Source organism: Typopeltis vanoorti, chromosome 19 (assembly GCF_054136105.1).
Source record: "Typopeltis vanoorti isolate ZY-2024b chromosome 19, IOZ_Tvanoo_1.0, whole genome shotgun sequence".
In the NCBI taxonomy this organism is placed as follows: domain Eukaryota; kingdom Metazoa; phylum Arthropoda; class Arachnida; order Uropygi; family Thelyphonidae; genus Typopeltis; species Typopeltis vanoorti.
Window position 1 is genome coordinate 21178823 of NC_143567.1, and position 21859 is coordinate 21200681.

The following is a 21859-nucleotide window of genomic DNA, read 5'->3' on the forward strand; positions in this document are numbered from 1 at the left end:
GAGTATTTTGATACATTAGAGAGTGAAATGAACCAAGTTATTCCTGCTGTGGTAGACTGATAATAAGCAACATGCTGAAAAAAAAAGACAACAGGCTAGTCACAAAATGAAAGAAAGATATATCAGATCTCATATCAACACATGGTACTGTACTGCATGTAATTTGAATCTGGATATTTTAAATTTTATGACAGATATTTCCACTGGTAAGATTTCAGTTGTGGTAATAAATTATATACCTTTTTACCAGAATTTGCTAAAAAAGGCCAAAAGAATTGTAAAAAATAGAAGCCATGTAATTCCTCAATTTTAAGCATCTGCATTGAGTAAGATGGGGGTGTCCAATAGAGTGGGAGCACTAACTGCAGTAGTCAACAAATACTCGATAGTGGTAATAGTAAACATTTTGAGGAAATAGGCAATGGAAAAGGATAATGATACTGCAACATCAAAAGGCTTATAACAGAAAATGAGATAAGAACCCATTGCCTCTTAAATTTTTAAACTTCATTTAAGCAACTGTCACTGATTTTTCAAAAGGAAAAACATTGTACTGTCTACAAGGGATTTTGTCTAACAAAATCCCTTGTAGACAGTACAATGAATGCACTGAAAAAATTAGAGAAACTCCAGAACATTTTGAGAGAAAAATTTTAATTGATCAAATAGTGTAGGTGAATGCATGCAGAGAGCCATTCAAATATTAAAAAAAAAAAAAAAAAAAAAAAAAAACCCTAATAGATGAAGAAATAATAAATTAGATAAAAAGACTGAGTGCAAATAAATCAGAAATTGCAAAAGCTGTCTCAATATTTGATATATTTACTTGGCCTGAAGTTGGACAGAATTTGGCAAGTAAGGTAGATGTGGCTTTACAGAAGAATTTGAATGAAGTGTATTAGTGTGGACAAATGAGAGAAGATTTCAGATCTACTCTGCATCCCCTCTTTGCTTTCCAAAGATTACCATCTTTAGAAAGATATCTAACAGGTAATGGAGTATAAAAAAGATGTGGCAGTGATCATGAACTAGGACGTAAAATTTCAGGAACACACTGTTAAAATTGGGAGCACATTATGTTGGATTATGCCAACGATGCAGAGAACACTGGCATATAGAAGGAGGAAGTTGTGGCTCCTTTGTATAAAGCCTTGATCATGCCAGTTATGAATTGGTGTGCACAAAATTGGTTAGAACTAATTTTTCAAGGAAAAGCAGATATATTGGAAAGGATCTAGAAACAATTGACTAAGGTAGCCTTCAGGCTCTCGAATGTTGGGTATGTAGGAAATTCAATTTGCAGAGACTGTGCACAGGAGGCAGTGGTGAGGAATATCACTGGAACATACCATATTTTCCAGTGTGTATAAGACGCTCCTATGTATAAGATGCACCCAAGAAATTTAATACAATTTTCTGGAAAAAACGTATGATTTTTAAAAAAAATGGATAAAATAATAGGTAATTTTTAATGTGTACGAATCATTTTTGTTGAAATGACAATACCATTTTGCCGATTTTTTTGCACTCATTTGAAAACTTCGGTCTCTAGTTTCTTGCCACTTCAAAATTTTTCCATGTTCCGCACACTTTTCATTACGCAAATTGTACAAAATCTCCTTCTGACCACGCCAAGTTCTAATCATTTTTTCTGTAGGCGGAGGTCCAAAATGTCTTTCAGCTTCCCCATTCCCGTGTCCTTCTGCATATTTTACAACCTGCAATTTGTAACTTGAAGTATATGAATGTCACCTGTTTTTTTCCATCACTAAAATCTACGGGGAAATATCAACTGAACACAAAATATCTCAACACACCAACTCAACACTGATAAACATCAGTAACTGATTACTCAGATAAGATATTATGAAACTTGAATAGGGACTCCCCGTTCTTAGCCAATGAAGTGCTAGAAGTCACGTGAAGGTCACGTGACTTCTAGCACTTTGATTGCACCACTAACCGCCTACAAAGATCTTGGAACATAAAAGGGAGTGCGCATGACTTTGAAAAGAAGAAAAAAATCTTTACCTTCATTATATAAGACGCATCCATTTTTAAGATGAATTTTTAAGGTAAAAAAGTGCGTCTTATACATTGGAAAATACGGTATGTTGATAAGTGACAGTCACAGGATTAATGTAGAAGATTTAATATGGAGTGGTGTGAACAGGAAAGTGAGGAATAGGGTTTATTCTATAGGAATTGTTTCTGGAAAAATTCAATGTTATTCCTCTAAATATTATTTTTATGGCTATTTAGCCTATTTTTGTTTAGGAGTACCCTTTTTATATAATCATTGGCTTTTTACTCAATTTTTATGGCATTACTGATGTTTTAAAGACAATATATGAAGAATATGCTTGTAGGACAATTACCCCCTGTTTTAAAAAAAAACCATATAAAAAAACCCCATGTAACCCCCCCCCTGGATATTAACCCCTGTGCAAAAAAACCCAATGAACCCTCCCATTTGAAATATCAGTAGTGAAACTAAATATGATAAAATAAGAAATAAAAAAAAGTTTTAAAGTTACAATAACAAAAAATAAATTCAATGCAGAATAACAATTTAATCTTCTAGGATCATTTCTAGGATCAGGTAATTTTGATAATAAAATTTACCTGTAGTTTCTTTAATCCGAATTATATGTCAAAATAAGATTAATTTTCCCTGGAATTTTAACTGCTATGACTATCATGAAGTGATTTAGGATTATGTTAAGAACATAGGATTAGGAATCTCCACAATCAAATAATTTTCAATCTGTTTCATCTTATTACTGTAAACTTGTAAACATTGTGGTTAAATATTTGTATATAAATAACTTACATTTGTGAATCAGTCTTGATAATAACACCGAGCGTGTCTAAACCGTTGTGGAAGTGAAATTGAAAACAAAATATTTTATTTCAATCGATTATAATATTTATAAAATGTTTTTGACTATCCATGATGGAATTTGTAAAATCGAATAAAGAAAAGGAGAAAGTGATTTTTGAAGATTATGTGTATTTAAAACAAACAAACAAAAAAAAGACAAATGGTGTTGTATCATTTGAGTGTGAAAGAAGGCATAATAAGAGCGAATGTAAAGCTAAAATTGAACTCCGTGGAGAAGAGATTGTGGGACGGTTAAATGATCATTCTCATGGTCCAGATTCAGAACAACAAGAAGTTCTCAAAGTAGATCAACAAATTAAAGACTGGTAGAAGACACTGAAGAAGCATTGCAGCAAATTATCACCCAATATCTTTCAACGATAAGTGAAGATGCAAAAGCCAAGTTGCCGACATTTCATTTAAGTCACAATGTCAGAAGTCACCATCAAGCTATTAATAATCCATTACCATCACCATTGAGTGTTGGTGAAATCAATATTCCAGATCATTACAAAGTTACACATGATAGCTAAGATTTTCTTCTGTTTGATTCCAGTTCAGATAATAGCAAAATGTTAATCTTTTTAACACGTGACAATCTCAGACTCTTGGAAACAACATCTCACTGGTTTCTGGATGGGACTTTCAAAACTGCTCCTGCCCTTTTTTTTTTCCAACTGTATACCATTAATTCACTAGTTAATGGACAAACCATTCCATGTGTTTATGCATTACTGCAAAACAAAACTCAGGATACATATATTAAACTGTTTGAGACTGCTGAATGTCTTGAAGCTGATCAGCATCATGATCTATTTTGAATTGGCAGTTATAAACACTCTAGAAAGTGGTTTCCCAGACAGTGGAATTAAAGAATGTTTCTTTCATCTAAGTCAGAACATCTACCAGAAAATTCAAGAGATTGGTTTGCAACAACATTACCGAGAAGATTTCAATAATAAATTTAGTTTAATCCTTTATCCAACTGTAAGCAAACAAAGATTGTGCCTGAAGTATCTTCAGGCCTGAGGCAACTCATGGTAAAGGTGGACTAAGCTCTCATCACTTGTCTTAGTATCTCCCATAACGCAAAGCACATCTCCTTGAGATCATGTATAATGCTATGCCTTAAGGGAAGGGCCAATACCCAGACTGGTTTTGCCCTTAATTGAGATCTCGTTAGCGGGAGCCAGACCCAAAGGTGGTGATACTAAGGTGGAAGTAATGGAGAAGTCATATTTACCTATACGAGTCGCAATAGGGCCACTACCCACACCGGTTTCGATCATGTATAATGCTCGCAAGGAGATGTGCTTTGCATTATGGGAGATACTAAGACAAGTGATGAGAGCTTAGTCCACTTTACCACGAGTTGCCTCAGTCCTGAAGATACTTCAGGTGCAAACTTTGTTTGCTTACACTTGGATAAAGGATTAAACTACATTTATTATAGTCTAACCAAGTGGGAAAAAACTTCCAACAAGAAGATTCCGACTTCACACTAAAATTAAGAATGATGCCGGCTCTTGCATTTGTTCAAATTGTTGGTGCTTTTGAAGAATTGTATGAATTTCTAGCTCCAGAAAGCTTACCAGTTGCAGATTATTTCAAAGATTCTTACATTGAAAGACCACAACAGCATGGACGACGGCAACCAACTTATCCCATCAATATGTGGAATATGTATCAACGATCCAAAGATAACTACCAAAAACAAATAATTAGTAGAAGGATGGCACAGAAGTTTCCATCCCACCATTTGGAAATTTATTGGATTTCTTCAAAGAGAACAAGCATTACAACAAGTTTACTGCACTCAAATGTTGGCCAGTCATCCATCATAAACTCTGAGAAAAAAGTATGCTGATTCAAATACACAGATTACCATAGTTCGCAGCTACCGTGATCGCAGCATTATGGTTTATCTATGTGGGATAGCACACAGCCTTTCTTTCTGAGTATTAATGTGTAATTAATAATATTAAACTACATTTCCTGTAAAAGATACAATATTTTAAATGAATTTATTTTTCCCTCTGTCTCTATCCTAAAATGTGCGTATTAGGTGTTAGTATAATTTCAAATTTGTATTCATATTTTGTTGTGTCAAATACATTTTTTTTTTAATTTTTATTTTGTCAAATTTATTTTAAAAGACTTATTTTGTCAAATAATTTTTTATCGTTTGTTGTGTCAAGGAATTTTTTTTTTTTGTTGGAAGTTTATTTTCCACTTGGTTAGATTATAATAAAGTCTCAAGTATCTTCAGGATTGAGGCAACTTGTAGTAAAGGTGGACCAAGCTCTCATCACTCGTTGTCTCAGTATCTCCCATAATGCAAAGCACATTTCCTTGCAGACATGTATAATGCTATGCATTAAGGGAAGGGCCACTACCCAGACCAGTTTCGACCTTTACTGAGGTCTCGTCAGTGGGAGCAAGACCCAGAAGTGGTGATACTAAGGCAGAAGCAATGGAGAGGTCATATTTACTTATACGAGTTGCCAAAAGGTGTACCGCCTTATTATTAAATTACTCTGGATTTAGAAAAAGATGTTGGAAGTTTATTTTCCACTTGGTTAGATTATAATAAATTTAGTTTAATCCTTTATCCAAGTGTAAGCAAAGAAAGTTTGCACTTAAAGTATCTTCAGGACTGAGGCAACTCGTAGTAAAGGTGGACCAAGATCTCATCACTCCTTGCCTCACTATCTCCCATAATGCAAAGCACATTTCCTTGCAGACATGTATAATGCTATGCATTAAGGGAAGGGCCACTATCCAGACCGGTTTCAACCTTTATTGAAGTCTCGTCAGTGGAAGCCAGACCCAGAAGTGGTGATACTAAGGCAGAAGCAATGGAGAGGTCATATTTACTTATACGAGCTGCCAAAAGGTGTACCGCCTTGATGGGTAGTGACCCATCCCTTAATGCATAGCATTATACATGTCTGCAAGGAGATGTGCTTTGTATTATGGGAGATACTGAGACAAGGAGTGATGAGAGCTTGGTCCACCTTTACTACGAGTTGCCTCAGTCCTGAAGATACTTCAGGTGCAAACTTTGTTTGCTTACACTTGGATAAAGGATTAAACTAAATTTATTAAAGGAAATTTTATTTAAAGAGTTTTAATTTTATACGAGGGGATTAATCCAGGTTTTTTTTATATGGGGTTTTTTAAACACGAGGGGGAGGTTTGTCCGGGGGTAATTGTCCTGTTACAGAAGAATATATAGGAAGAATAATTTGGACATACCTTTGTAAGATGTTGCTGGTTGTCTTCTTATTCAGCAGTATCCAGCATATGGTGATATACATTTATCTGCTTCATTTATACATTTATAGTATTCCCCCCCACAAGTTCCAAAGATGATGCACTGTCAAAACTGCTCACACCCCATTACTCCCACCCCTGATCTTATCCCATCATATCCTTCTCCTTCCCCAAAAATTTCTATCTTTCACCTCCCTCCCAAAGAATTCTCTGCCCACACTTTAAAAACCTGGATTCAAAATTCACACACCTCCTGCTCTCACTGAAAATTGTCCCACATTTCTCTATCCCCACTTTTCCAACCAACCCCCTTCCTTTCAGTCATACTTTAACAGAAGATAAATGTATATTGCTATATGCTGGATTCCGCTGAATAAGAAGACAACCAGCAACATCCTACAAAGGTATGAACAAATTATTCTTTAAAACATTTAAAACTTTTAAGTCTTTAAAACATCAGTAATGCCCTAAAAATTGAGTAAAAAGTTAATGATTATATAAAAAAGAGGTACTCCTAAACAAAAATAGGCTAAATAGCCATAAAAATAATAGGGTTTTTCTTTTATTTCCCCATGGAGAATGATTTGTTCATGGAGTGGAACGAATTTCCTGAGAATGTGGTGCACATGGTAAAAGAAAATGTGTGTAGGGCATGGTTTGGCAAGCTGTGAGACACACTGTCACAATGGAGCACACCGATGGGACACACTGTCACAATGAGTCTTGACTCCACTAAAGTATGATAATACATTTTCGGTGAAAATTAGATTAAATTGCTGTACAAGCATTCTATCTAAACATGATGACAAATGATTGCACTGGGGAGAATGGCTGTCTGAAGGTGTTTTATGTAGGAGTGATATCCCAGAAGAGGAAAGTCACTATGTGTGTACCCCAAGACCTGTGTCGAAGCCACTGCTGTTTAACCTACATGTTAATGATATTGAGAAAGATTTGAATGATATTGAGAAAGATTTGTTTGCCAATGATGCAAAGTTTGGAAGAAAGATAGGAATAGAGAAGATTTCATGGCTTGATAGAGCACAGTGAATTATCGAAATTATGTAAAGGTTGAGTATGAAGACAGATTGAGAAATTCAATATTAAAGAAGGTAAGAGCAGGGAAGGAGGGAGAGTAGAGTTTTTTTGCATGCAGAGTAGTAAGTGATTGAAATGCAGTGACTATGAGTACAATAAGTGCAGAGTGGTGAATTCATTTACAGCACATTATGATGAGATGGGTGTGTTTGTTTTTGGAACATCTTACAAGGAGTTTTTTGACTCCACTGAGGTCTAATGACAGTAATAATAATAATAATGAAAAAAAAAAAAAAAACGTAGTATCAAAAAATTGCAAATCAACTGCATGAGATGTCATAAATACAGAGTTCTGGAAATATGGTGGAGAATATTTACATCAAAGATTATTATGTTTAGAGATTGCCCAAATTCTATATTATTATTATTATTATTTGGTAACCTCCATGGAGTCAACAGACTCATCGTGGGAGGCCCACTCAACCAACAACATGAGCTTTGAAGTTATTTACACTACCTGCAATCAAAAATGCTCAGGCAATGCATTCCACTCACTAACAACTCTCCATATAAAAAATCTACTTCTCACACCCATCTACCACATCTTTATACAACTTCCAGGGATGACGTCTCATTCTTCCCATCTTAACATCCACATTTTTATAATTTCTTCTGTATTAATCTGATAGAATATCTTAACTAACTTGAAGGTCTCTATCATATCCCCTCTTTTCCTCCTATCCACGAACCTCTGTAATCCATACTCTCTCAAACATTCTTCATAACCAACACTCCAGAGTCCTTGATATCACTTTGGTTATTCATTTTTGGATCTTGCTACTGTTTCCACATCACACTGAAAACTAGATGACCAAATCTGAGCACATATATGGCCTGATCAGTGCCTAAAATAGAGGTATCACAACTTCTTATCCCTATGTATCAATGTACTTTTTATCATAGCAGCAATATGTGCAGTATTTGCAACATGTGATATACCCCTGGAACTTCAGTCCACTGTCTAACATCGCTTCAAGATCCCAAATCTCATCCACTTCCTGAAATATAGCTCCACCAATACAGTACATAACCTTATATCTCTATATTCCAAAGTGTAACACCTTGCATTTATTAATTAATTATTATTATTATTATTTGACACCTCCAGGGAGTCCAAAGACTCATCGAGGGGAGTGTGCCAACAGCATCGAACAATTGGTCCCCTTCCAACTACTAACCGTGCTGAAACTTATTTAACTGAGCCATTAGTAGCAAAGGCTCTACCAAACTACAATTCCACTCATTTGTCCAAGCTAAAAGGCTATTCAAATCTTCCTGTAGAGAATTAACATCAGCACTACTTAAATTATCTTCCTGATAATTTTACCTAACTTTGCATTATCAGCATACATTTGAAGATCCCCAGTCAATTCACATGAAATATCATTAACAAATAAGTTAAACAGTAGGGATCCAAGAAAAGAACCCTGAGGCATGCCACTGGTCACCCTCCAGTGATCCTGGAGGGTGACCAGTCACCCTCCACTGGTCACCCAGGTTAGATAATTTTACCTAACTTTGCATTATCAGCATACATTTGAAGATCCCCAGTCAATTCACATGAAATATCATTAACAAATAAGTTAAACAGTAGGGATCCAAGAAAAGAACCCTGAGGCATGCCACTGGTCACCCTCCTTTTCTGAGAGATAGCTCAATCATACACAACTTGCTAGTATCGCTCAGAGAGCCAACCTCTGATCCATCTAACCAATAGACTATCTATTCCTATCCGGCAGCTTGTACATCAACTTATCATGTGGTAATCTATCAGATGCTTTTGCAAAGTCTAAGTCTATCACTGTATATGATTCTCCCTTGATGATTATCCAACACATTTGGATAATTATCATAAAATATAAGCAGATTACTAAAACAAGACCTGCCCTTCACAAACTCATGCTGACCATCATAGAAAATCTTATGTCAATCAAGCCAACTCCTTTAATTATTCCCTTCTCAGAAGTACAAGCTATTTGCTCCCTATGCCAGAACACCAATATTGTCATCATAAATGTGATAAAGGTACGTGTGTAGAGGCTTAAGTGCTGTGAGGACATCATGTTGGAGGCTTAATGGATTTTTTACAACACTCACAAAGAATTAAAATAGAATTTAATACTCCTATATTTCGTCCTAGTCACTAGGACATCTACGGGGATTACAAAATCAATTAATGTAACATATGCACAAATAACAAACAATACTAAGCCCAACCACGTGGGTGACACTAAAGTCCTATCTAGGTAGAGCGCCCTCTAAGGGCAGTAGTAGGTGGCCTGGAATGTAAGGTGGGAACTCTGGTGATGAGTGTTTCCCAAATCTTTGGAAGCTTAATGCAACCATATTTATTGAAATTTGGTTGGTTTTTGAGAGCTGCTGCTGCTTCTAAGAAAAGTCTCTCTTTCTTGAATTTGCTGTGGTGGAGCATGGTGGTTTTCTTCCATGATATTCTGTGGGTGGTGTCCAAAGCATGGTCAGCCAAGCCTGAATGGCCATAGTTGTGTTTGAAGATGTAAGACTTGTGTTCCTCTAGACGGATGGATGCTGATCTGCCTGTCTGTCCAAAGTACGCCAGCTTACAGGAACAGGGTACTTTGTAAACTCCAGGCAGAGAGAGAGGAGGGAGCTGATCTTTCGTAGAACGGATAAGGGTAGCCAGTTTGCGGTGGGGCTTATATGCTGTGTGTAGATTGTACTGTTTTAGTATCTTGGCTATTTTTTCAGAAGTGCCACGGATGTAAGGTATGGTGATGGCATTTTTAAAATCTTGTTGAAGAGAAGAAAGGGGAATGGGGGAAGAGTTGATTATTTTTTTGATACTGTGATCACTGTAGCCATTAGAGAGGAAAGTGCTGTGTATGTGGTTAAGCTCATTAGTGAGTGCGGTTCCACTGGAACAAAAATTGTGGGCTCTCTTGGTAAGAGTTTTAATAATGCCATATTGTTGAGAGGGGTGGTGGTGGGAGAGTTTGTGAATGTATCTGCCTGTGTGTGGGGGTTTTCTGTATACGGTGAAGGTAAGTGTATCATTAGGCAGGCGTGTGACTAAGGTGTCTAGGAAGGGTAAACAATTGTTCTTTTCCTTTTCCATAGTGAACTGGATTCTTGGATGTAGACTATTGAGATGACTGAGGAAGGAGTCTAACGTGTCTGGGCCATGAGGCCAAATAGAGAACACATCATCTACATATCTTAGCCAGATAGAAGGTTTGAGTGGGGCTGAGTCTATGGCTCGTTTTTCGAAATCTTCCATATAGAAATTGGCAAGGGGGGTGAGAGGGGGGAACCCATGGCAGTTCCCTCTATCTGCTTGTAGATTTTGTTGTTCCAAGAGAAATATCCAGAGTTAATGGCAAAGGAAAAGAGATCTAAGATGTCAGAGGGAAAAACGTTTTCTAAGAGAGATAAGGTGTCAATTAAGGGAATATTGGTAAACAAAGAGGAGATATCAAAGCTTACCAATATGTCTACGAAAGATCAGCTCCCTCCACTCTCTCTGCCTGGAGTTTACAAAGTACCCTGTTCCTGTAAGCTAGCGTACTTTGGACAGACAGGCAGATCAGCATCCATCCGTCTAGAGGAACACAAGTCTTACATTTTCAAACACAACTATGGCCATTCAGGCTTGGCTGACCATGCTTTGGACACCACCCACAGAATATCATGGAAGAAAACCACCATGCTCCACCACAGCAAATTCAAGAAAGAGAGACTTTTCTTAGAAGCAGCAGCAGCTCTCAAAAACCAACCAAATCTCAATAAATATGGTTGCATTAAGCTTCCAAAGATTTGGGAAACACTCATCACCAGAGTTCCCACCTTACATTCCAGGCCACCTACTACTGCCCTTAGAGGGCGCTCTACCTAGATAGGACTTTAGTGTCACCCACGTGGTTGGGCTTAGTATTGTTTGTTATTTGTGCATATGTTACATTAATTGATTTTGTAATCCCCGTAGATGTCCTAGTGACTAGGACGAAATATAGGAGTATTAAATTCTATTTTAATTCTTTGTGAGTGTTGTAAAAAATCCATTAAGCCTCCAACATGATGTGATAAAGGTAATATCATAGTTCCTATTAACTATGGTATTACCTTTATGAGAATTAACCTATCTCTTAATATCATATTAAGAGAGAGGTCATACAGTGTTATCAGCAGGGATCCAAGGAAATCAATAAATTAAATAAATTGTTAGACAATATACTGTACAATCATGGGATGCCATTACTGTTAAGAGGTTACAAATTCATCAAATCCATCTAACTCATCTATAGTCTTCCTAAAATAATTAAGAATGTCAACACACTATGCTCAATAGTGGACTGTACTGGCTCTCCCACTTACTAGCTCACAAAACATCTCTCTCTTATCATCTTCACAACTCAGTGGCCACACTAGCTCTCATATTAAAAACAATCTTGATTTTAAAGAGAAAATAAAAGATCTATGTAATAAATTTATGTAAAGATCTATGAGTTTCTTGAGTTTTTGAGGGATAACTACCTCAGACAGTATGTAACAGAGGGCATGCAAGAATTCAGGGTCTTGGATTTGGTCATCTCATCAGAGGATGTAATTATAAATGAGGTGTCAAATCATCCACCAATTGGTGAGAGTGACCATGAGGTGATTACCTGGGTGGTTGCCAGCAGTGTGAGGATCTCTGTAAGAAAAGGGTATATGTGGAACTTCAGTGGGGGGGGGGGGGAGGTGATTGTGAAGAGCTCAGGAGACAGCTTGTGGGTGTAACATGGAATGAGGAGGTAGCTGGAAAAGAGATCAAAGCAGTTTGGGGGATTTTCAAAAACCATCTAGTAGATGCAATGTCTAAATATATTCCAAGGGTGAGAAGGTTAAATAAAGTAGGTGTGAGATGGATGAATAAAGAGATTAAGCATGCGATACAGAGAAAGAAGGCATCCTGGAGGCAGCATAAGCAAAGTGGAAATAACCAATTCCATGAGGTCTACAAAGACCAGGCAAGGAGGGTGACTTGGTTAGTGAAGGTAGCTAAAGAGAGTTATGAACAGCAGTTAGCTAATGAAGTCAAAAAGAATCCTAGGGAGTTCTTTCAATATGTAGCCAGCAAAAGAAAGAATGATTATGGAAGGATGACATTGATTGGAGGAAATGATATAAAGACAGCTGTTGTGGAATGTGTGGTGGAGATACTTAATGAGCAGTTCATACAGGTCTTTCAATCTTGTGAATGTGACTTCATGGAGATTTTGAGAGCAGTTGTTGATGGGGAGGAGAGACTGACTGTAAGTGAGCAAGAAGGTGTATGGGGAGTTGAGTAAATTAGATGTTAATAAAGCTGTGGGACCTGATAATATATAGCCACGTATTCTGAAGAAATGTGCAAGGGAGTTGACACCTGTCTTGACATATTTATTTAATATGAGTCTTGCACTTGGTCAAGCCCCTAAGGAGTGGAAGGAGGGCAAGATTGTGCCACTTCATAAAGGAGGTGATCGAACTCAAGCATTAAACTATAGGCCTATCTGTGTGTAAAGTGTTGTGGTTAAGTTGTTGGAGAAGCTTGTGAGAACTAGGATCCAGAGTTGGGTTGACAACAATGGTAAAATCTTTGATAGACAGCATGGATTTGCTAAAGGGAGGTCATGTTTTAGTAATCTACTTACTCATTACAATAAAGTGACTGCTTCCTTGGACAGAGGAGAAGGATACACAGTAATGTACTTGGATTTCGCAAAGGCTTTCGATAGAGAACCTCATGATAAGTTGACAGTCAAAATAAGTTGGAGATTGGCTGTCTGATAGGTATCAACAAGTTGTGTATGGGGAAGCGATGTCGAGGAAAAGAAAATTCGCTAGCGGAGTGCCTCAGGGATCTGTTTTAGGGCCATTACTGTTTAACTTGTATGTTAATGATATAGGTGGAGATATTCGGTTGTTTGCAGATGATGCAAAGTTGGGACAAATCATGAAGAGTAGTGAGGATGTTGTGATTTTGCAGGAAGACTTGAATATATTGAGTGATTGGGCACGGAAATGGGGATGCGAGTTTAATGTTGCAAAATGTAAGGTTTAAAATTTGGAAAACAAAGATGGGATGCAGAATATATGCTTGGTGAGGATACATTGATATACATTGATATGAGGATACTTGGCAAAACAAGTGTTCTCTGCCAGGTTGGCAGGAAAACGACCCAGAAGAAGTCCAAGATATAGGTAGATTGATACGGTACAAAGTGCCTTAGACGATAGAAAAATAAGATCTGATAATGTTGGAGTCTTGATAAGTAACAGACTGATTTGGAGGAAAATTGTAGATAGAAGTTAGTAATGATGTAATTTTTTCATGTAGTACTGTCATATCCTGTACACCCCTTGAGGGTACATGGCAGGAATTTGATGATGATGAGGAGGAGGAGGATACATTGTTGGAGGTGAAAGAAATAAGAGATCTGGGGGTGACAGTGGATAAGGATCTGAAATTTAGGGGACACATGGCCAAGATTGTGAAGACAACACAAAGGCTTTTGGGAATGATGTGGAGGATACTGACTTGTAGAAGTAGGGAGATTCTTGTTCCGTTGTATAAGGCTTTGATTAGGCGACACATGGACTATTGTGCCCAAATTTGGTCACCTGGTTTTCAGAAGGATGAAGAGATGTTGGAAAGAGTCCAAAGGCGACTGACTAAGGTAGTTTCTGACTTCTGGAATGTCGAGTATGAGGAAAGATTGAGGAGATGCAATTTACAGAGTCTGGTGGACAGGAGAAAGAGGGAAGGTACGGTAGAGACCTACAAGTTGGTAAGGGGTTGTTATAGGATCAATGCTGAAGAAGTTCTACAGAAAATAATGGGGGATTGGGGAGAACCAGAGGTCATCCCTGGAAACTGTATAAAGAAAGTGTGAGTAGGGGAGTGCGAGACCGGTTTTTTTTCCATGCAGAGCTGTATATGATTGGAATGCCTTGCCTGAGAGTGTGGTGTCTGCAGGGAGTTTGAATGTGTTCAAAGCATGGTATGATGAGCTGTGTGTGTGTGTGTGTGTGTGTGTGTGTGTGAGATAAAAGGACCTCCCAGATGAGTCTTGGACTCCATGAGGTCTTGGGTAATAATAATAATAATAATAATAATAATAATAGCAAAATTATGGTTTCTTTTGATGTAGTCTCCCTATTCACTAACATACCACTATAAGAGACTCTTGTAACTTTACTTGGTTTGCTTTTATTTGCTATAATCAGTCTCAGAAAGCTAGCAAATTAAACTGGAAGAAATTTAATGCAATGCTAAAGAAACAAATCTGTGCCTTAATAATTTAGCATTATTTCACTGACAAGCAATGTAGTTTTAATACCTACAGGTGGACCTGAATCTCCAGCTTCACCTTTTTTTCCTCGTTTTCCTCTTGGACCTGAGTAGAAACAAATAACATAAATAGACAGAATAATACAGTAAAAATATAAGTAAATATAAGTATACATTTAAATAATTACCTAAAATAAATAAAACCAATTGTTTTCTAGGCAAATGTTATGTTATTGGCATTCTAAAGAATGAAAAGCAAAGAAAACCAAGTAATAGTTCCTTAGTAATCCACTTATATACTATAGTATTGTCATTACTGTCACACTTTCATAGAGTTACAAGACTGAGCAAACCTAATAAGTCATAGATTCAAACTTATTCATTGTGTAAGTGCACTCATCATATCTTCCAGTACTATATTCAATATTTTTAATGCTCTCCAACTAAAAAATCTCAAATGCAATCTGGGATACAAGATAAATTTCAATTTTGAAATCCATGTTAATTTCCGGAACAAAATATGTGACAGGTAACAAAAATTTAAACATGAAAAAAAAAAAAAAAAAAAAAAAAAAAAAAAAAAAAAAAAAAGTGGAGAAATCATTCTCTTCTAGTGAATCAACACTAGACAGTGTTGATGCCCTCCCACATGGAGTCAGACTCATTGTGGGAGGGCACAGTACTCTACTTCGCTAATACATCTCATCCTTTCCACTACTAATTAATTCCAGCTACAACACTACTACCATCAACGCCATCTATTGCTCATCATCACCAACAACAGTATTTTTTATCTGTAAATTGCTTGTGTTCTGAAGGCCGATTTGTCTGTATGCGGGATGAAAAACCCAAGTTTCTGGGAGAAAAAACCCTGCTACCACCATATGAGATCAGCTAATTCACCTTCAACTGAAAAAGCCCATATAAGGATTCCCCTCGTCACGACAATGTATATATGTGTGTATAAACTTTTATGCTCCTGAAAATGCAAAATTAGGTTACTATTCCTCCATTCTACAAAAGACATACAGGCAAATCAGTGAGAATACACATGCAATTAAGACAAAAATACTCTTAGTTAGTGGTAGATGACATAGTGTGTAAATGGAGGCTTAAATAGTGCAAGATGATGGATTGTATGGTATGTAGTTCCTTATTAGTATTATTATGTAACACCTCCAAGGAGTCCCACAATAAGTCCTTGGAGGTGTTACATAATAATAATAATATAAATTAAAGATACCAAGAAATCGTATACTTGGTTTAATCCTTTATCCAAGTGTAAGCAAACAAAGTTTGCAGATGAAGTATTTTCAGGACTGGAGCAACTCGTATACAAAAGCTGATGACTTCACATCACTTGCCTTAGTATCCCATAATGCAAAGCACATATCCTTACAGGTAGTATAATGCTATGCATTATGGGAAGGTTAACTACCCAGACTGGTTTTGACCTTTATTGAGATCTCATCAGCGGGAGCCAGACCCAGAGGTAATACTAAGGTTGAAGTAATGCCAAAGTCATAATTTCTTAAATGAATACCTAATGATTAAAATACTCTGGATTAGAGATAGTTATTATTATTACGGGCGACTCCAGAGAGTCCTTAGACTCATCAAGGGAGGCCCTAAACATCATGGCCACACAACTATATGACATTCTCACAGTATCTATCATACCTTGCCTTGAACTCACTCACTGATAGCACCAACAACAGATTCTGGCAGCTTATTCCACTCATTTACCACTCTAAAAGTAAAGAACCCAGCTCTAACACCCTTGCTAACCACACTCTTGCTCAACTTCCATAGGTGTCCCCTAGGCCCTAAACATCATGGCCACACAACTATACGACATTCTCACAGTATCTATCATACCTTGCCTTGAACTCACTCACTGTCATAGCACCCACAACAGACTCTGGCAGCTTATTCCACTCATTTACCACTCTAAAAGTAAAGAACCCAGCTCTAACACCCTTGCTAACCACACTCTTGCCCAACTTCCATAGGTGTCCCCTAGTTCTCTCATGCTAGTTGTTGTTGTTGGAAGATGGGTGGGATTGAATAGTAATTGGCTGGAATGGAGATTGTATGTCTGATAGGTATTAGTAAGTTGTTCATGGAGGAGCAAAATCACAGTGAAAGTTGCTAGTGGTGTCCCCTAACGATTTGTTTTGAGTTAACTTACATGTTAATGATATTGGGAGAAGTTTAGTAAATGACGATGTAAAGTTGGGAAGAACTGTAGTAGATGTTGTGACTTTGCAAGAGGATTTGAATGCATGGGCTGAATTGGCAAGTAACTGGGGGTTACCAGTTCAATGTTGCAAACTGTAAGGTTTTAAAATCCAGGAAGCAATGATGGGATGCAGAGTATACAACTGGTGATAATATCTTATAGGAGATAGAGAACATGAGGAATGTGGGATTGAGTGTGGACAAGGACCTAAAATTTCAGGGTCATACTGCTAAAATGATGAGGAAAGTATAGCAGATTATGACAAAATTAGTAACCTAATTTTGTCATAATCTAATTTTGTCGGCATCCTTGCATTATTATCATAATGCAAGGATGCCGACTAGTAGATGTAAGAATGTTATGGTTTCAGTGAATAAGGTTTTCATCAGACTGTATAGAGATTATTGTGCACAGTTTGATTACCTAGTTTTTGTAAAAATGAAGAGATGTTGGAAAAGGTTCAAAGATGATTGACTAAGGTGATTTCTGGTCTCTGGAATGTTGAGTATGAACACAGTTTTTGGAAATGCAATTTGGAAATTTTAAGACTGGGAGACAGGAGGAGGGGAAGATGTGACTGAAATATATAAGTTGTTAAGGGGGGTGATTACCAGATTAATGTGGATGAGGTTTTACACAGAATTGGGAGATGCAAGAAAAGAAAAGAAGAAGAGGTCATTTCTGTAATGAGCAAGTGGATGAAGAGCAGGTTTTTTGCATGGAGAGTGGTGGGTGATTGGAATGCAATGCCTGTGAGTGTAGAGATGGTTTGCGTACAGGTAACTCATTATACAAAGGGGTTGCATTCTCGAGAATTGCCACATATATCAAAAATACATAAAACATGGCATAATAGTAGTTGTATTCTCAAATGAATGGGATTCAAATCTTTCAAGATTAATTTAATTAAAAATGCACCTATTTTTCATACATATTAAGACATAAGAGTATTATTATTATTATTACATCACACCTCCAGGGAGTCCAAAGACTGATCGAGGGAGGACACCTACTCTACAACTCTTCGTCTCACTACTCCACCAACCTTCATCATCTAACACCAATCCCATCTACCGCTGACTACCACCACTAGTACTTTCACAAACAATCACAACATCAATGCCCATGGCGGGATTCGAACCTGCAACCTTTTGGCTGGAGAGCGGATATGCTAACCACTCGGCCAACCAGGCCAGCAAAGAGTAGTAAATAAAATATTCAATACATATAAAACAAATAACTATTATAGTTGTTCTTTATTTTCATGATTAATACATCATAACCACATCTTAATTAATCCCTTAAGTATAATTTCTGGGAAATTCCCATGCTACTCCTCTTAAACACTATGAATATAATTAATGGCTATTTTAGCCTGTTTTTGTTTAGGAGTGTCCCTTATATTTAATACATTGGCTAACATAACTCAAAAGGGGTATATATATATTTTCCCCCCCCACCCCCCCCCCCCCCCACCCCCCCCCCCCCCCACCCCCCCCCCCCCCCACCCCCCCCCCCCCCCACCCCCCCCCCCCCCCACCCCCCCCCCCCCCCACCCCCCCCCCCCCCCACCCCCCCCCCCCCCCACCCCCCCCCCCCCCCACCCCCCCCCCCCCCCACCCCCCCCCCCCCCCACCCCCCCCCCCCCCCACCCCCCCCCCCCCCCACCCCCCCCCCCCCCCACCCCCCCCCCCCCCCACCCCCCCCCCCCCCCACCCCCCCCCCCCCCCACCCCCCCCCCCCCCCACCCCCCCCCCCCCCCACCCCCCCCCCCCCCCACCCCCCCCCCCCCCCACCCCCCCCCCCCCCCACCCCCCCCCCCCCCCACCCCCCCCCCCCCCCACCCCCCCCCCCCCCCACCCCCCCCCCCCCCCACCCCCCCCCCCCCCCACCCCCCCCCCCCCCCACCCCCCCCCCCCCCCACCCCCCCCCCCCCCCACCCCCCCCCCATTTCCTAAGCTTTCATTTGCTGCTGCATTTAGTATCGTTTTTATATTAAGCCATTCTATTTCTATTTCTTCATTTTGTTTTATTTTATCTAGATACTGGTTAATTCTTTGTTCATATAGCCATTGTACATTTGTGTCATTCAATAGTCTAGTTTTATAAACAAATGTTTCAATTTTTCTTTCTGTTCTTGTTACTTGTAGCCATTTAGGTGGTAATCTTAATTTTATTTTAACAAGGAAGTGGTCACTGCTTATTTCATATCCTCTGTGAACTCTAACATCTAGTGAAAATTTTGATGTCTTTTCATTTAATATGAAGTAATCTAATATTGATTTCCATCCTCTTGCTGCCCAAGTATATTTATGTATGTCTTTATGTTTATAGAAGGAATTCTTTATTTTTAGGTTATTATAAACTACAAAGTCAATGAATTTTTTACCATTTCTGTTTAGAGTATGTTCTCCATGTATTCCTATATTATTATTAATTTTCGTGTTTCCAATTCTTGCATTTAAGTCTCCTGCTAAAATTATGTAATCATTTTTATTTATTTTATTATATATGTTTTGTAGCTGATTATAAAAATCAATATTATCCTGTTCTCTTCCTTCTTCTGGGGCATATAAACCAATTATTGTTAAATAGCCTCTATCTATTTTTATTCTAGCTTCTATTATTCTTTCATTCCATAATTTATAATGTTTTAACTGTTTTGAAAGGGAGTTATGAATCCAAATCATGACTCCTGCTTGTGCTCTTTGGTCTCTGTCGACTCCACTGTATATCACATTAAAATTTTCAGTTCTCACAGTTCCTTTTAATTTCTTTTTTGTTTTCGTGATTACTGCTATTTTAAAATTTCTTTCATTTAATAACTGGTCTAATTCTATTTCTTTATATGCTATTCCTCTTACATTCCAGTTTGTCACCTACACGGGCTCTACAATTAGGTCGTTATGGACTAGACTACAGGAGCACTTCAGGGATTGCAATATTCCCATTCCAGAATATCTGAACACGAAAAAACATCGCAACATCAAAAAGAAAAACAAACCACAGAATACAGGGAAGACAGAAATTGCAGCTCACGCCCTTGAACAAAAACACATCCCCCAAATTGATAAAGCCATAATCATTGACAAACAAGAACACAAAACGATGCTTAGAATATCCGAAACTATTGCCATAAAATGCGATGGAAATTCTATCAACGTCCACCGCCCCTACCTAATTTCCGAATGTTGGACGTTCCAAAACTTACAAATTAAGCCATGCCTCAAGCCATTTAGGGACAACAAATGCCCAAATTTGGCAGATACATCTTGCAGCCTTGACATAGCCCTACAGTCATTCCCACAAAGTTCCGACGATGGTCAGACGATGACCGAAACGGTCCACACCCCATAAACCCTAGCCCTAGTTTCCACATAAAGATACCCTTCCCCTTCTTTTCCTTCTCCCCCCCCTCTCCCCACAACAAAATAATATATATATATATATATATTTATATATATACTCTCAGGCGACCCTGTAACCCCTAGAGAGCGCGTCCCTTGGGTGGTGGATAGGGGAGCCCACCATGTGTGTGTGTATATATATATATATATGATGGGGTGGACCGAATATACTGAATAAGGACTCGTGGACCAACAGGGCCATAAGGGGCAATCATCTTGATTGTAAGGGAAGCGGCACTCCCATGGACCCCTAGCTGGATCTATCCTCTCCTTCTTCTACTCTGAGGAAGACCCACTTACTTTAATCTTTCCTATAAGGCCTTATCAGCCAACTCTTCTTACTTTATGACCCTTGTGCTATTAGAGTACTCGAGGGCCATGGGGTCTTTCCATTTCTGGCCTTACAACTATGTCCTCTCTATAAACCTTACTATATTTCTTCTATAATCTACCCTTTCCCCTTCAAGATACCCTATTCCTCCTATGGATTTAAATTCGGAAGAAGGCGAGTTCAGAAGCCTTAAGGTAGCAGCCCTACCACTGAACTATTCCATCGTCAGGCTAGTCCCCTGACATGGAGAACATAATCATACTTGTAAGCTGACAGAAAAAGATAATCAGATTGAATCTATGGGAAACGACCCTGGAATGGAAAAGGGAAAATGAAAATGGAAACGACAAAACATAATACACATAGCAAACTGGAATGTAAGAGGAATAGCATATAAAGAAATAGAATTAGACCAGTTATTAAATGAAAGAAATTTTAAAATAGCAGTAATCACTGAAACAAAAAAGAAATTAAAAGGAACTATGAGAACTGAAAATTTTAATGTGATATACAGTGGAGTCGACAGAGACCAAAGAGCACAAGCAGGAGTCATGATTTGGATTCATAACTCCCTTTCAAAACAGTTAAAACATTATAAATTATGGAATGAAAGAATAATAGAAGCTAGAATAAAAATAGATAGAGGCTATTTAACAATAATTGGTTTATATGCCCCAGAAGAAGGAAGAGAACAGGATAATATTGATTTTTATAATCTGCTACAAAACATATATAATAAAATAAATAAAAATGATTACATAATTTTAGCAGGAGACTTAAATGCAAGAATTGGAAACACGAAAATTAATAATAATATAGGAATACATGGAGAACATACTCTAAACAGAAATGGTAAAAAATTCATTGACTTTGTAGTTTATAATAACCTAAAAATAAAGAATTCCTTCTATAAACATAAAGACATACATAAATATACTTGGGCAGCAAGAGGATGGAAATCAATATTAGATTACTTCATATTAAATGAAAAGACATCAAAATTTTCACTAGATGTTAGAGTTCACAGAGGATATGAAATAAGCAGTGACCACTTCCTTGTTAAAATAAAATTAAGATTACCACCTAAATGGCTACAAGTAACAAGAACAGAAAGAAAAATTGAAACATTTGTTTATAAAACTAGACTATTGAATGACACAAATGTACAATGGCTATATGAACAAAGAATTAACCAGTATCTAGATAAAATAAAACAAAATGAAGAAATAGAAATAGAATGGCTTAATATAAAAACGATACTAAATGCAGCAGCAAATGAAAGCTTAGGAAAGACCAAAAAATTCAATAAAAGAAAAAAGCTGAAGATCTG